Here is a 14,475-nt window from a genome sequence, read left to right as displayed (position 1 = left end):
AATGCTCTTCATTTAATATCGAACTCAAACAGTGAACAGACACGACACAGCCTCAGCCATGAATTTAAAGGGCAGGTGTTGCAACAGTTTGAGCTTCATACCGGGGGCCACGGAGCAAGCAGGGTGTCATAAAGGGAGGAATGTGGGAGTGTTGTATGTCTGAGCCCAGCTGTGTGTGTTTGTGTATCAGAATCAGGTTTAATATCATCCGCATATGTGGTGAAATTTGTTCCTTTGTGTCTGCAGTACATTGCAATACATAGTAATAAAAACTATAAATTACAACAAGTATTTATAAAATTAAATTTGAATTGTAGTGCAAAACGTGATGGAAAATACTGAAGAAATATTCTTGAGTTCATTGTCCATTCAGAAATCTGACAGTGGGGAAGAAGCTGTTCCTGAACCAGTGAGAGTGTCTCCAGGGTCCTGTACATCCTCCTTGATGGTAGCAATGAGCCGAAGGCATGTCCTGGGTGATGGGGGTCCGTAATGATGGATGCCACCTTTTTGTGGCATCATCTTTTGAATGTGTCCTGGATGCTGTGGAGTCCAGTGCCCATGAAGGAGCTGGCTGAGTTTACAACTTTCTGCAGCATTTTCTGATCCTGTGCAGTGGCCTCTCCACACCAGGCAGTGATGCAACCAGTTAGAATGCTCTCCACAGTACATCTGTAGAAATTTGCAAGAGTCTTTAGTGACAGACTGATTCCCCTCAATCTCCGAATGAAATATAGCCGATGTTGTGCCTTCATTGTAACTGCATCAACATGTTGGGCCCAGGATAGTTCCTCAGAGATGTTGACAGGCAGGAAATGGAAACTGCTTACCCTTTTCACTTCTGATCCCACGATGAGGACTGGTGTGTGTTCCCTCGACTTCCCCTTCCTGAATCCACAATCAATTCCTTTGTCTTCATGATGTTGAGTGCAAGGTTGTTGCTGCGACACCACTCAACTTGCTGATCTATCTCACTTCTGTACTCCTCCTCATCACCATCTGAAATTCCACCAAAAATAGTTGTGTCCTCGGCAAGTTTATAGATGAACCCAGACACAGAGATGTGGTGTAGAGAGAGTAGAGCAGTGGACTGAGCATGCATCGTTGAGGTGTGCTGGTGTTGATTGTCAGCAAGGAGGAGATGTTATTTCTGATCCACACAGACTGGGGTCTCCTGGTGAGGATCCAGTTGCAGAAGGAGGTACAGAGGCCCAGGTTTTGGAGCTTGTTGATTACAATTGAGGGTCTGATTGTGTTGAACGCTGAGCAGTAATCAGCAGCTTGACTTGTGTATTGCTATTGTCCAGGTGATATAAGCCTGAGTGGAGAGTCAGTGAGATTGCATCTGCTGTAGGTATATTGTGGCAATCGGCAGATTGCATTGGGTCCAGGTCCATGCACAGACAGGAGTTGATTCTAGACATGACCAAACCGTCAAAGCTCTTCATCACAGTAGATGTGAGCACCACTGAGGGATAGTCATGGAGGCAGTTCACCCTGTTCTTTTTGTGTGTGTGTGTGTGTGTGTGTGTGTGTGTGTGTGTGTGTGTGTGTGTGTGAGAGTGTGGGTGTGTGTGTGCGTGTGGGGTGTGTGTGTGTGTGAGTGTGTGTGTGTGTGTGTGTGTGTGAGAGAGTGTGGGTGTGTGTGTGGTGTGTGTGTGAGTGTGTGTGCGTGTGGGGTGTGTGTGTGTGTGTGTGTGTGTGTGTGTGTGTGTGTGTGTGTGTGTGTGTGTGTGAGTGTGTGTGTGTGTGTGATGCTGCAGCTTTGCAAACTTCAAAGGAAGGAGAGGCACTGCCGTGCTTTCTTCGTAATTGCACTTGCAGTGCTTATAAAAAGTATGCGGACACCTTGGAAGTTTTCATCTTTTATTGTTTTACAACATTGAGACACAGTGGATTCAGATTTGTTTTATTCACACTGATCAGCAGAAATAAAAACTCTTTTGTGTTAATGTGAAAATAGATCACCAAAAACTGGAAAAAAGTAATTACAAATACAAAATAGAAAATCTTTGAGTGCATCAGTATTCACCCCTCATACGTCAGTATTCTAAATCGTGCAATCCCATTTCACCAGGTAGAAGATTTGATTTCATTTTGACATACAGACCCTCCCCACACCTCTGCCTACCTGTCTGTCCATTCAGTACAATCTGTATCCTTGCACATGAAGCTATAATCTATAATCTTCCTTCAGCCACCATTCCGTGATGCCCACAATGCCAATCTGTAACTGTGACACAAGTTCATCTCCCTTACTCCATGTATTGCACGCTTTCAAATATAAAACCTTCAGTTCCGTATTCATCACATTTTTCATTTTGTCACCCTTTTGCATTGCAACTCATCCCGCCTACTGAAATTTTGCGCTATCGTCAGCCTCTCAATGGTGGCAGTCTAACTACACACTGCCGCTGTTTGAAAACTTAGAACATTCGCCTCAGCCCTATCACTCCAGTTCAGATCTGCTGCCAAATTAGTTTAAAACCTCTTAGACAACTCTAGCAATCCTACCCGCATGGACATCAGCAGACATTGACCACTTCCACCCCCCCCCCCCACCACCACCCACCGAGTTCATGTGTAAACTGTCCGTGTTGTGCAGGTCCTGTGTTCACTAATTGGCTCACACAGACTTGCCAAACTCTCCAGACCCTGCCCAGGGACTTGTGCCACTCCCCAGGGTTATATATGGAACCAGTTGGACAACGACAGGGAGTGGGTTCCCCTTTCCAGACCCTGCCAGAGTACTTGTGCCACTCCTCATGGTTATATATGGAACCTCTCGGACAGGGACAGGGAGTCGGATCCTCTTTCCAGACCGTGCCCTTGAACTCGCCCCACCAGGGTCAGGAACAGTTACTGCCCCTCAACCATCAGGCTGTGGAACAACACAGGATAACTGCACTCACCTGCTGTCCATAGAGATGCTCCCACAACAAATCATCGTACTGGGACTGTCTCCAAATGAGTGAAATAAGAGGTGGTTTGACTGAGACAGATCACATTCCATATAACCATATAACCATATAACAATCACAGCACAGAAACAGGCCATCTTGGCCCTCCTAGTCCATGCCGAACCCTTAATCTCACCTAGTCCCACCTACCCGCACTCAGCCTATAACCCTCCACTCCTTTCCTGTCCATATACCTACCCAATTTTACCTTAAATGACACAACTGAACTGGCCTCTACTTCTTCTACAGGAAGCTCATTCCACACAGCTATCACTCTTTGAGTAAAGAAATACCCCCTCGTGTTTCCCTTAAACTTCTGCCCCCTAACTCTCAAATCATGTCCTCTAGTTTGAATCTCCCCTACTCTCAATGGAAACAGCCTGTTCACGTCAACTCTATCTATCCCTCTCAAAATTTTAAATACCTCGATCAAATCCCCCCTCAACCTTCTACGCTCTAATGAATAGAGACCTAACTTGTTCAACCTTTCTCTGTAACTTATTTGCTGAAACCCAGGTAACATCCTAGTAAATCGTCTCTGCACTCTCTCTAATTTATTGATATCTTTCCTATAATTCGGTGACCAGAACTGCACACAATATTCCAAATTTGGCCTTACCAATGCCTTGTACAACTTTAGCATTACTCAATGCTTTGATATATAAAGGCCAGCGTTCCAAAAGCCCTCTTCACCACCCTATCTACATGAGACTCCACTTTTAGGGAACTATGCACAGTTATTCCTAGATCTCTCTGTTCCTCTGCATTCCTCAATGCCCTACCATTTACTCTGTATGTTCTATTTGGATTATTCCTGCCAAAATGTAGAACCTCACACTTCTCAGCATTAAACTCCATCTGCCAACGTTCAGCCGATTCTTCTAACCGGCATAAATCTCCCTGCAAGCTTTGAAAATCCACCTCATTATCCACAACACCTCCTACCTTAGTATCATCGGCATACCTACTAATCCAATTTACCACCCCATCATCCAGATCATTTATGTATATTACAAACAACATTGGGCCCAAAACAGATCACTGAGGCACCCCGTTAGTCACCGGCCTCCATCCCGATAAACAATTATCCACCACTACTCTCTGGCATCTCCCATCTAGCCACTGTTGAATCCATTTTATTACTCCAGCATTAATACCTAACGACTGAACCTTCTTAACTAACCTTCCATGTGGAACTTTGTCAAAGGCTTTGCTGAAGTCCATATAGACTACATCCACTGCCTCGTCAACATTCCTCGTAACTTCTTCAAAAAATTCAATAAGGTTTGTCAAACATGACCTTCCACGCACAAATCCATGCTGGCTACTTCTAATCAGATCCCGTCTATCCAGATAATTATACATACTATCTCTAAGAATACTTTCCAGGAATACATTCCTGTCACAGAATTAGAGAAATACAATCTCACAGGATATTTACAGCGGAAGGACTGGAATGATGTTTCCCATAAGGTGTGGAAACAGCACTCACAGACTCAAAATCCGAGGACAACTCAGCAGGACTGAGATGAGGAGAAATTTCCTCACCCAGAGTGCAGTGAATCATTTCAATAATCTCCACAAGATTTCTAAATTGAATAGACATATCCTGGGGCTCAGCGGTGATGGAAAGTTGCAGGAAAGTGGTGCTGAGGTCAAAAGTCAAGCATGTTCTGAGTGAAGGGCAGAAGAGGAGCAAGGGGCCGAATGTCCACACCTTCTCTATTTCTTATTTTCTGAAACACGAGTTTACCTTTCCGCCTCACTGTTTCTTGTCCTGTCAGATTGAACAGGGAGCGCTGAGAGCAGCGGACATCTATCGGCAGCCGCTGCGGTTATTTCATGTTCTCATTATTTATTTGCATTGGAGAATTTTGCTGTCTTCTGCACTCTGACTGATGTTTCAGTGATCCAGATATAGTTACCATTCTGTAGCTTTGCTCTGTATGTTTGTAGGAGTTGTATGTGGCGACTTACATGTACTCTGACAATAAATTTTACTTTGACCTTTGAGCCTCGGGTAACTTGCTTTGTTTCTGAGATCAAACCTTGACTGACAGCTCCAGATCCCAGTAGCAGCCCGTCCTCAGGCACACTCACAGTCAATCAGAGAACACCACTGGGAGGATCTTGCCTCCATTGGCTGAGGAGTGTCAGTGGGCTGGACGCTGGGCGGTCGGAGTTACGAATCGGGAACGAGTGGACCCGGTGAGAGACCCGAGACTGGGAGCAGCTCCCCGGGTAAAGGCTACAACAGCAGCCGGAGCTTTGAGCCCTTCCGATGGCGGATGTGAAGATTCGGGCGGAGATTCCGTGAGCTGTTTCAGCCACACAGGGGGTGCCCGGTCTTTCCCCGCCGAGGGTCGGGGCCTGCCGTCGGGAGTTAACTCCTGCTGCTGGGATACGGGAGCTGGCCCGCAGCGGCTGCCGATGGAAATCCGGTGCTGTGAGCGCTCCCCTGTGCTAAAGGACAGGCTGAAGGCCCAGGGAGAACCAGGCGCAAAGGTAAACTCGTACTTTAGAAACAAATACACAGACTTTCCGTCTTTAACGCCTTTCACACAGAACATGCCTGATCTTTGACCTCAGCTCCACTTTCGCGCAACGTTCCCAGCATCGCAGAGCCCTAAAATTCGTCCTTCAAATTTAGAAACCTTGTGGAGAAAATTCCAAAGTTTCACTGCCCTCTGGATGAGGAAATTCCTCCTCATTTCGGTCCTGTTGAGGTGACCTCGGATTCTGTGACCCCCCATTCCTCACCACAACCAAAGGAAACATCATTCCTGCCTCTACCCTGTCAATACCCTGTGAGACTGTGTCTGTCTCAGTCAGACGGCCTTTTATTTCTCTAATTTTGAGACAGGCCCAGTCAGTATAATCTCTCCGAGGACACTACCTCACCTCCTAAATCAATCTGGGAAATCTCTTCATTCCCTTCATCCCACAGGCTGACTCCGGGAGGGAGACCAGACTTGCGCACAGTGTCCCATGTACGCTCTCACCAGGACCCCATATACCTTGAGAGGAGATCTTTATTCTTCTATTCAAACCTTCCTTCCCATTCAATGCTCTTCACTTAATATCGAACTCAAACAGTGAACAGACACAACGCAGCCTCAGCCATGATTTTAAAGGGCAGGTGTTGCAACAGTTTGAGCTTCATACCGGGGGCCAGGAGCAAGCAGGGTGTCATGAAGGGAGGAATGTGGGGGTGTTGTATGTCTGAGCCCAGCTGTGTGTGTTTGTTTATCAGAATCAGGTTTAATATCATCTGCATATGTGGTGAAATTTGTTCCTTTGTGTCTGCAGTACATTGCAATACATAGCAATAAAAACTATAAATTAGAACAAGTATTTATAAAATTAAATTTGAAATGTAGTGGCAAACGTGCGGGAAAATACTGAGGAAGTATTCTAGAATTCATTGTCCATTTAGAAATCTGACGGTGGAGGGAAGAAGCTGTTCCTGAGACATTGTGTGTCTCTTCACGGTCCTGTACATCCTCCTTGATGGTAGCAATGAGCTGAAGGCATGTCCTGGGTGATGAGGGTCCGTAATGGTGGATGCCACCTTTTTATGGCATCATCTTTTGAATTTGTCCTGGATGCTCTGGAGTCCAGTGCCCATGAAGGAGCTGGCTGAGTTTACAACTTTCTGCAGCATTTTCCGATCCTGTGCAGTGGCCTCTCCACACCAGGCAGTGATGCAACCAGTTAGAATGCTCTCCACAGTACATCTGTAGAAATTTGCAAGTGTCTTTCATGACAGACCGATTTTCCTCAATCTCCGAATGAAATATAGTCGATGTTGTTCCTTCATTGTAACTGCATCAACATGTTGGGCCCAGGATAGTTCCTCAGAGATGTTGACAGGCAGGAAATGGAAACTGCTCACCCTGTTCACTTCTGATCCCACGATGAGGACTGGTGTGTGTTCCCTCGACTTCCTCTTTCTGAATCCACAATCAATTCCTTTGTCTTCATGATGCTGAGTGCAAGGTTGTTGCTGTGACACCACTCAACTTGCTGATCTATCTCACTCCTGTACTCCTCCTCGTCACCATCTGAAATTCCGCCAACAATAGTTGGGTTGTCAGCAAGTTTGTAGATGAGTCTAGACACACAGACGTGGTGCAGAGAGAGTAGAGCAGCGGGCTGAGCACGCATCGTTGAGGTGTGCCAGTGTTGATTGTCAGCAAGGAGGAGATGTTATTTCTGATCCACACAGGCTGGGGTCTCCTGGTGAGGATCCAGTTGCAGAAGGAGGTACAGAGGCCCAGGTTTTGGAGCTTGTTGATTACAATTGAGGGTCTAATTGTTTGAACGCTGAGCTGTAATCAACAGCCTGACTTGTGTATTGCTATTGTCCAGGTGATCTAAGGCTGAGTGGAGAGTCAGTGAGATTGCATTTGCTGTAGACAGATTGCGTTGATCGGCAAATTGCAGTGGGTCCAGGTCCATGCACAGACAGGAGTTGATTCTAGTCAGGACCAACCCCCTCAAAGCTCTTCATCACAGCTGTGTGTCTGTGTGTGTGCGTACACGCTTCAAACAGTGATCCCAGTTTGATTCAGGAATCTTTCCTGTAGCTGGGGTACCTCAGAAGAGGGGTCATTGTGATGGGATGATCATTCTGATCCGAGCCAAATCATTTAGCCAGTCGATGCTGAACCTTTAGAAATTACAAAGCACATGTGTGTTTGAGAGAGTAATTTAAATGTAGAATTCAAAATTTACAAAGTAAGTTTATTATCGAAGTTTACGCTTGTCACCATGTTCAATCCTGAGATATTTTTTTTTCGGACAAACTCAGTAAATCAAAGAATCATGATTGAATCAATGAAAGCCCGAACCCAACATTGGAGACAAAATACAATGTGCAAAAGACAACAAACTGTGCAAATACAAAAGAAAAAAAAAGTGATAAATAATTACCATGAACAGGTGATGAAGAATCCGTGAATGTGTCCATGGGTTATAGGAACAGTTCAGTGATGGAGCAATTGAATTTGAGTAAGATTATCTCCTCTGTTTGAAGAACTTGATGTTTGAAGGGTGATAACAGTTCCTGAACCTGGTGGTGTGGGTCCTGAGAATCCTGCACTTTCTTCCTGATGGCATCAGTGAGAAGAGATCATGTTTCACTTGGTGGGTTCCTTGATGATAGTTGTAGCTTTCCTATGACAGCACACCAGAGAAATGTGCGCAGTGGGGGGAGGGTATTACCCGTGATGTACTGGGCCATATCCACTACTTTCTGCAGGATTTTCCTTTGAGGGGCTTTGGTGTTTCCATACCAGGCCATGATGTAACCACTGAACATATTCTCCACACACACCTGCAGAAGTTAGTCAAGGTTGTAGATGTCATGCTGAATCTTTGCAAGCTTCTAAGGAAATGGAGATGTTGCTGTGCTTTCTTCGTAATTACACTTCCATGCTGGGCTCAAGACACATCCTGGAAAGTGATGACATTGAGGAATTTAAGGTTGCTGACCTTCTCCGCCTTTGATCTCTGATGAGGACAGGCTCACAGATCTCCTGGTTCCTCCTCCTGAAGTCAATAATTAGCTCCTGGCTCTTGCTGATGTTTAATGAGAGGTTGCCATAAGACCATCAGATATAGGAGCAGAATTAGGCCATTTGGCCCATCGAGTCTTCTCCGCCATTTCATTTTAGCGGATCCAATTTCCCTCTTGGCCCCAATCTCCTGCCTTCTTCTGGTAGCCCATCATGCCCTGACCAATCAAGAAACTATCAACCTCTGCCTTAAATGTACATGAAGATTTGGCCTCCACAGCTGCCTATGATTCACTATCCATAGAATCCATAGATTCATTACTCTCTGGCTAAAGAAATTCCCCCTCATCTCCATTCTAAAGACACCCCTCTATTCTGAGGCTGTGTCCTTTGGTCTTAGACTGTCCCAAAATAGGAAACATCCTGTCCATATTCACGCTATTAATCCTTTCACTATTTGATATATTTCAATTAGGTCTGCTCTCATTCTTTTGAATTCCACTCAACACAGGCCCAGAGCCATCAAATACTCCTCATATGACAACATATTTAATTTGGGAATCATTTACGTGAACCTCTTTTGGATACTCTCCTGTTTCAGCACATCTTTTTCTCAGATAAGGAGTCCAAAACTGCTCACAGTACTCCCAGTGAGGCCTCACCAGTGCTTACAAAAATTTCAAAATTACATCCCTGCGTTTATATTCAATTCCTCTTGAAATGAATTATGACATTACATTTGCCTTCTTCACCACAGACTCAATCTGCAAATTGACCTTTAGGAAGTATTTGGAAAATAGTCAGCCCTTTCATTTCTTCTACCAAAGTGCATGCTGATACCCTTGGCTGACACTGTATTCCATCTCCCACTTCTTCGCCCATTCTCCTCATCTGTTGAAGACCTTCCATAGTCTCTCTATTTCCTCAAAACGACATAACCCTCAACCATCTTCATAGCACCTGTAAACTTTGCAGCAAGGTTATCAATTTCATCATGCACATCACCGACATTTAACAGAAAGAGTATCAGTCCCAACACAGACGACTGTGGAACCCACTCATCAAGAGGCTCCGTTTATACCCACTCTTTGCTTCCTCTCAGTCAGCCACGGCTTTGTCCATGCTGGAATCTTTCCGGTACTACCATGGGCTCGTGGGTTGTTAAAGCAGCCTCATGTGTGGCATCCGCTCAGAAGCCATCTGAAAATCCAGGTAAACACCATCAATCGATTCTCCTTTGTCTGTCCTGCTTGTTATTTCTTAAAATAATTTCAACAGGTTGGTCAGGCAAGGTTTTCCCTTCAGGAAAACATGCTGACTGTGGTCTATTTTATCTTGTGACACGGTACTCTCAGACCTCATCATTAATAATCGACTCCAACATCTTCCCAATCACTGCGGATAGACTAACCACCTATAGTTTCCTTTCTTCTGCCTCTCTCCCTTCTTGAAAAGTGGTGTGACATTGGCAATATTACATTCTTGAGGAACCATTGCGGAACATTGTGATTCCTGAATGTTCATTACTAATGGGGCCACAATCTTTTTAGCCACCTCTTTCAGAAAGCCGGGGTGTACACCATCTGGGTCACGTGACTTATCTAACTTGGCCTTCCAGTTCCTCAAGAACCTTCACTCTGGTTCTGGTAACTTTGCACACTTCTGACTCCTGACACCCGGAAGTTCCACCATTCTGCTGGTGTCCTCCTCAGTGAGGACAGACACAACATACTTATTCAGTCTGTCTGCCATTTCTTTGTCTCCCGTCACTGCCTCTGCAGCATCGTTGTCCAGCCACCCTAGACGTTTTATTCGATAAAAATTGGGGTGCAAGTGCTTTAATTGGGCAAGAATGTTGCACCAACACACCAGACAAAACTGAAAATGTAACTCACCTGATGGATTATATTTGAGAGGCAGCAGATAGAATGAGAGAAGTGGGAGAGCAGTTCCACAATGATAACCCCTCAGGAAGCCGGTGGCCATTTGGGACTCTGGGAGGATGGTGGGATACTGGTTTACATTGTACAGTTCCACAATGATAACCCCTCAGGAAGCCGGTGGCCATTTGGGACTCTGGGAGGATGGTGGGATACTGGTTTACATTGTACATTTCCGCAATGATAACCCCTCAGTAAGTCAGTGGCCATTTGGGACTCTGGGACGATGGTGGGATACTGGTTTACATTGTACATTTCCACAATGATAACCGCTCAGGAAGCCGGTGGCCATTTGGGCCTCTGGAAGGATGTTGGGATACTTGTTCACGTTGTAGAGTTTATCAATCATAACCCCTTAGGAAGCTGGTGGCCATTTGGGATTCTGGGAGGATAGTAGGATACTGGTTTACATTGTACATTTCCACAATGATAACCCGTCAGGAAGCCGGTGGCCATTTGGGACTCTGGGAGGATGCTGGGATACTGGTTTGCATGATGGAATAACCATTGGAGCAATAATAATACAAACAATCTGATTACGATTCTCGTGCTCATTCGGGTGTCTGAAAAGGAGGAGATATCAGGGTTCTGGCTCCTCATGGGGAATGGACGGGGAAAAGAAAGCCCTGAGATCTGAAGTATTTTCACTTTAAAGACATCATTCACTTCGTAAGTTCTGATGATATTGGATGTCTGTTGTCATGGGACAACAAAGAGGAGGGAATGGGGAAATATGTACTGAACTTTAGATTTTATTGTAAGTATCTGATGAGACAAAATGGAGCTGTACAAACCCCGGAGTGCTGAGCTAGTATATGCGATATATGTAGGTGGGAACAGTAACCTCGTCTCGTTCTTATGTACGGAAGGAATATTTTGTAAACGCTGTGTTTGAGGTCCCCTCCCATCCCTGGTGAGAATGGAGGTGAACTTACCCCCGGCAGGTAATAAAGAATAAAGCTGCTTGATGAAGAAACACTCAGTGTTGGGATTGCGTTCTGTGAGTCTCAGCAGAGAGATACTTGACAGGGGGTTAAGGGTGAAAGGTGGGGAGTTTATGGGGCACATGAGGGGATACCTCTTCACTCAGAGGGTCACAGGAGTGTGAAATGAGCTTCACCCACCCACAAAACGTCTCCCCCCGAATGAGGCGGAGCCCAAATGTCGGGTCCCTCAAATGAGCTGCTGCCAACCGGAGACCGGGGTCTTCGGGCTGGTTTGTTGCCGCCAGAGAACATGATGTGTGCCCCTGGTGATGGACACACTGACGGTAGGTGTCGGCGATTGAAATCCCGTGTTTCCCTGCACCCCCCCCCCCCCACGGATCCAGCCAGTCTCGTTCCCCCTGGGAGATGAAAGAGAAAGTAAATTCATCCGCTTACAACTGGACAATGATGTGTGTTAATTATTTGGACAATGCAGTTCAAACAATTAGTGAGGTTGTGGATGTCACCAAAACCGGTGTGTGGAGAAAGTGAGGGTTGTCTAAGGTTCCAGTGGGATCGAGACCAGTTGGGAAAGTGGGCCGAGGAATTGCAGGTGGATCTTAGCTGTCACTCAGAAACAGTTCTTCAGGGGGTCAAAGACGACTGAGACACGAAAGAGAGCTTTTCTTGGGCTCTGGATTCAAACAGACAAGACTGGTGCACTCGTACCAAGGCAGAATATAAGTTGTTGCTCCGCCACCCTGAGGGTGCAGTCATCAATTAGGAGCAACTTCGCACCATCCTCCACAAGTCTGACTTACCAGTCAGCACGCATTTTAATTCTTCATTCCCAGTCCTGTTCCGCCGTGTCGATCCATGGACTCCTCTTGTGCCAAGATGAGCTCCCATCCCCCCACCCCAGGGTGGTGGAGCAACACATTATATTCCGTCTGGGTACCCTCCAACCTGACGGCATGAACATCGATTTCCCCTCCTGTGAATAAATTACCGTCACCCTCCTCTATGCCCCACTCTGACCTTGTACTTCTCACCTTCCTACATTCCTCCCGGGACCCTCCTCCTGCCCTCTCTCTGGTCCACTCTCCCCTCCTATCAGATTCTTTATTCTCCAGCCCACCCGTTCTTGACCTTCCCCACCCACCCGGCATCAAATTCCAGCTCGCCTCTTCCCCTCCCCCACCATATTTCTATTCTGGCACCTTCCCCTGTGCTTCTCTGCCCTGCAGAAGGCTTTCTGCCAAAAAACGCCGTCTGTTCATAATTTTCTATAGATGCTGCCTGAGGTGCTGAGTTCCTGCAGCGTTTTGTGTGAGTCGCCTTGAATTTCCAGCATTTGCAGACTTTCTCCTGTTAGTTCCAGAAATCGCCGTCCGTGACCAGACGATCACATGCGCATGCGTAAGGTCGCGGTGAGTTTCGCGCGTGCGCACGGTGGACAAAAAGCTCGGAGACTCGCTGCAGGTAGGAGCGGGGATCCGGGCGGATTATCATCGGTACCGGCGTCCGAACCGCGACCGGCCACACCTTTCTTCCCCACCCCGGGTTAGTCCAAGTCCTTACCCCTCTCTCTCCGGGGGCTCCGGGGAATTTGCTGCTGAGGAGCGGAGACGCTGGCGGATAGATGGGTCTCTTCTTCGTGTAGGTTTCTGGGTAATGAGGCAGCCATTGATGACAGGGCCAGCGTTTTCCCCGTTAGTCCGTAGGCCGTATTTGGAATCGCAGGGGGAGGGAAGGGGAGTAGATGGATCACTCGGGCACCACCGAGCACTGAGGAGCTGACCTTCCAGTCAATGAAAATGTCAATTTTTACTGTATGAAAAGAAGGAAACAAAATCCTTACATCAGCTTTAGTCCTTGTGGAAATCACCTTTGTTCCATCTTGATCTGGACCTTTCTACCTGTGAGAACTTGTTTAGTACCATTCGCTTTGGGTACATAATAATACCAATTACCTTTGGCCTGGTTAACAAGTGACCTGTAGCGTTCTCATCACAAATATGCCACTCTCCAATGAGAACAAGGACTGCCCTCCCCATCATGTTCATTGGCATTGCCGCTGACGGGCTCTCCACCGTCAATCACCTGTGCGGAGGGGCAGAGTAATTTGAAACTCTCCAGGGTTTGCTATGTAACATCACATGCTCTTTGTAGTGCTGCCGTACACGATCAGAACTTGAAATAATACCTATGTTTTCTCTAATTTATTTTTCTCAGAACGTATGGACCGACCATTTGTCTGAAAGTTAAATGTTTAAACAGCCTGAAAACAGCACGGCATCAACAAAACACCAGCTGTGCAGCAGCAAAGGCTGTCTGTGTGGGAACATTTCAGTTACTGCGCAGCTCGGAATAATATGGGACAGAGAATAATACTAATGGAAGGAATCAGACTGAGCTAAGTCACAGATTGAAATTCCCATTCTCACACAGACAGGAAATCTGTTGGGGAATTAGATGGACAGACCAGTTGCCGGCGTCATGAGCAGTTAGAAGGTGAGTTTTTCCCCCAACTTGGGTTGATCCTCGCTGTAACAGTGTGATGTCAGAGTTCAGAAAGGAGATTAAAATTATCTCACAATATATCGGCTGTGAAAATTAATCAGATACAGGAGCCGAATGAGGTTGTTTGGCCCATCGAGTCTGCTCATATAACCATATAACCATATAACAATATAACCATATAACAATCACAGCATGGAAACAGGCCATCTTGGCCCTCCTAGTCCGTGCCGAACCCTTAATCTCACCTAGTCCCACCTACCCGCACTCAGCCCATAACCCTCCACTCCTTTCCTATCCATATGCCTATCCAATTTTACCTTAAATGACACAACTGAACTGGCCTCTACTACTTCTACAGGAAGCTCATTCCACACAGCTATCACTCTTTGAGTAAAGAAATACCCCCTCGTATTTTCCTTAAACTTCTGCCCCCTAACTCTCAAATCATGTCCTCTAGTTTGAATCTCCCCTACTCTCAATGGAAACAGCCTGTTCACGTCAACTCTATCTATCCCTCTCAAAATTTTAAATACCTCGATCAAATCCCCCCTCAACCTTCTACGCTCCAATGAATAGAGACCTAACTTGTTCAACCTATCTCTGTAAC

At 46.1% G+C, this 14,475-nt stretch overlaps 1 protein-coding gene across 12 annotated transcripts in view; it reads left to right on the top strand.

Annotated features, from left to right (window-relative positions):
• Positions 1-14,475, top strand: part of LOC132385742 (zinc finger protein 234-like) — a 39,847-nt gene that overhangs the window by 12,558 nt on the left and 12,814 nt on the right. For 6 of the 12 annotated variants that reach the window (XR_009509263.1, XR_009509252.1, XR_009509258.1 and 3 more), the window contains exons 3-5: positions 9,582-9,691; positions 12,721-12,827; positions 13,581-13,859. The gene's annotated coding sequence lies outside the window, so the exon portion shown is untranslated. Of the gene's footprint in view, positions 1-5,127; positions 5,466-9,581; positions 9,692-11,758; positions 12,828-12,889; positions 12,909-13,580; positions 13,860-14,475 lie in introns of those variants that run through there. The other 6 variants (XR_009509254.1, XR_009509255.1, XR_009509259.1 and 3 more) reach the window with 6 other exon arrangements.

This window comes from Hypanus sabinus (genome assembly GCF_030144855.1).
Source record: "Hypanus sabinus isolate sHypSab1 chromosome X2 unlocalized genomic scaffold, sHypSab1.hap1 SUPER_X2_unloc_14, whole genome shotgun sequence".
Lineage (NCBI taxonomy): Eukaryota > Metazoa > Chordata > Chondrichthyes > Myliobatiformes > Dasyatidae > Hypanus > Hypanus sabinus.
This window is presented reverse-complemented; position numbering and strand designations above follow the sequence as displayed.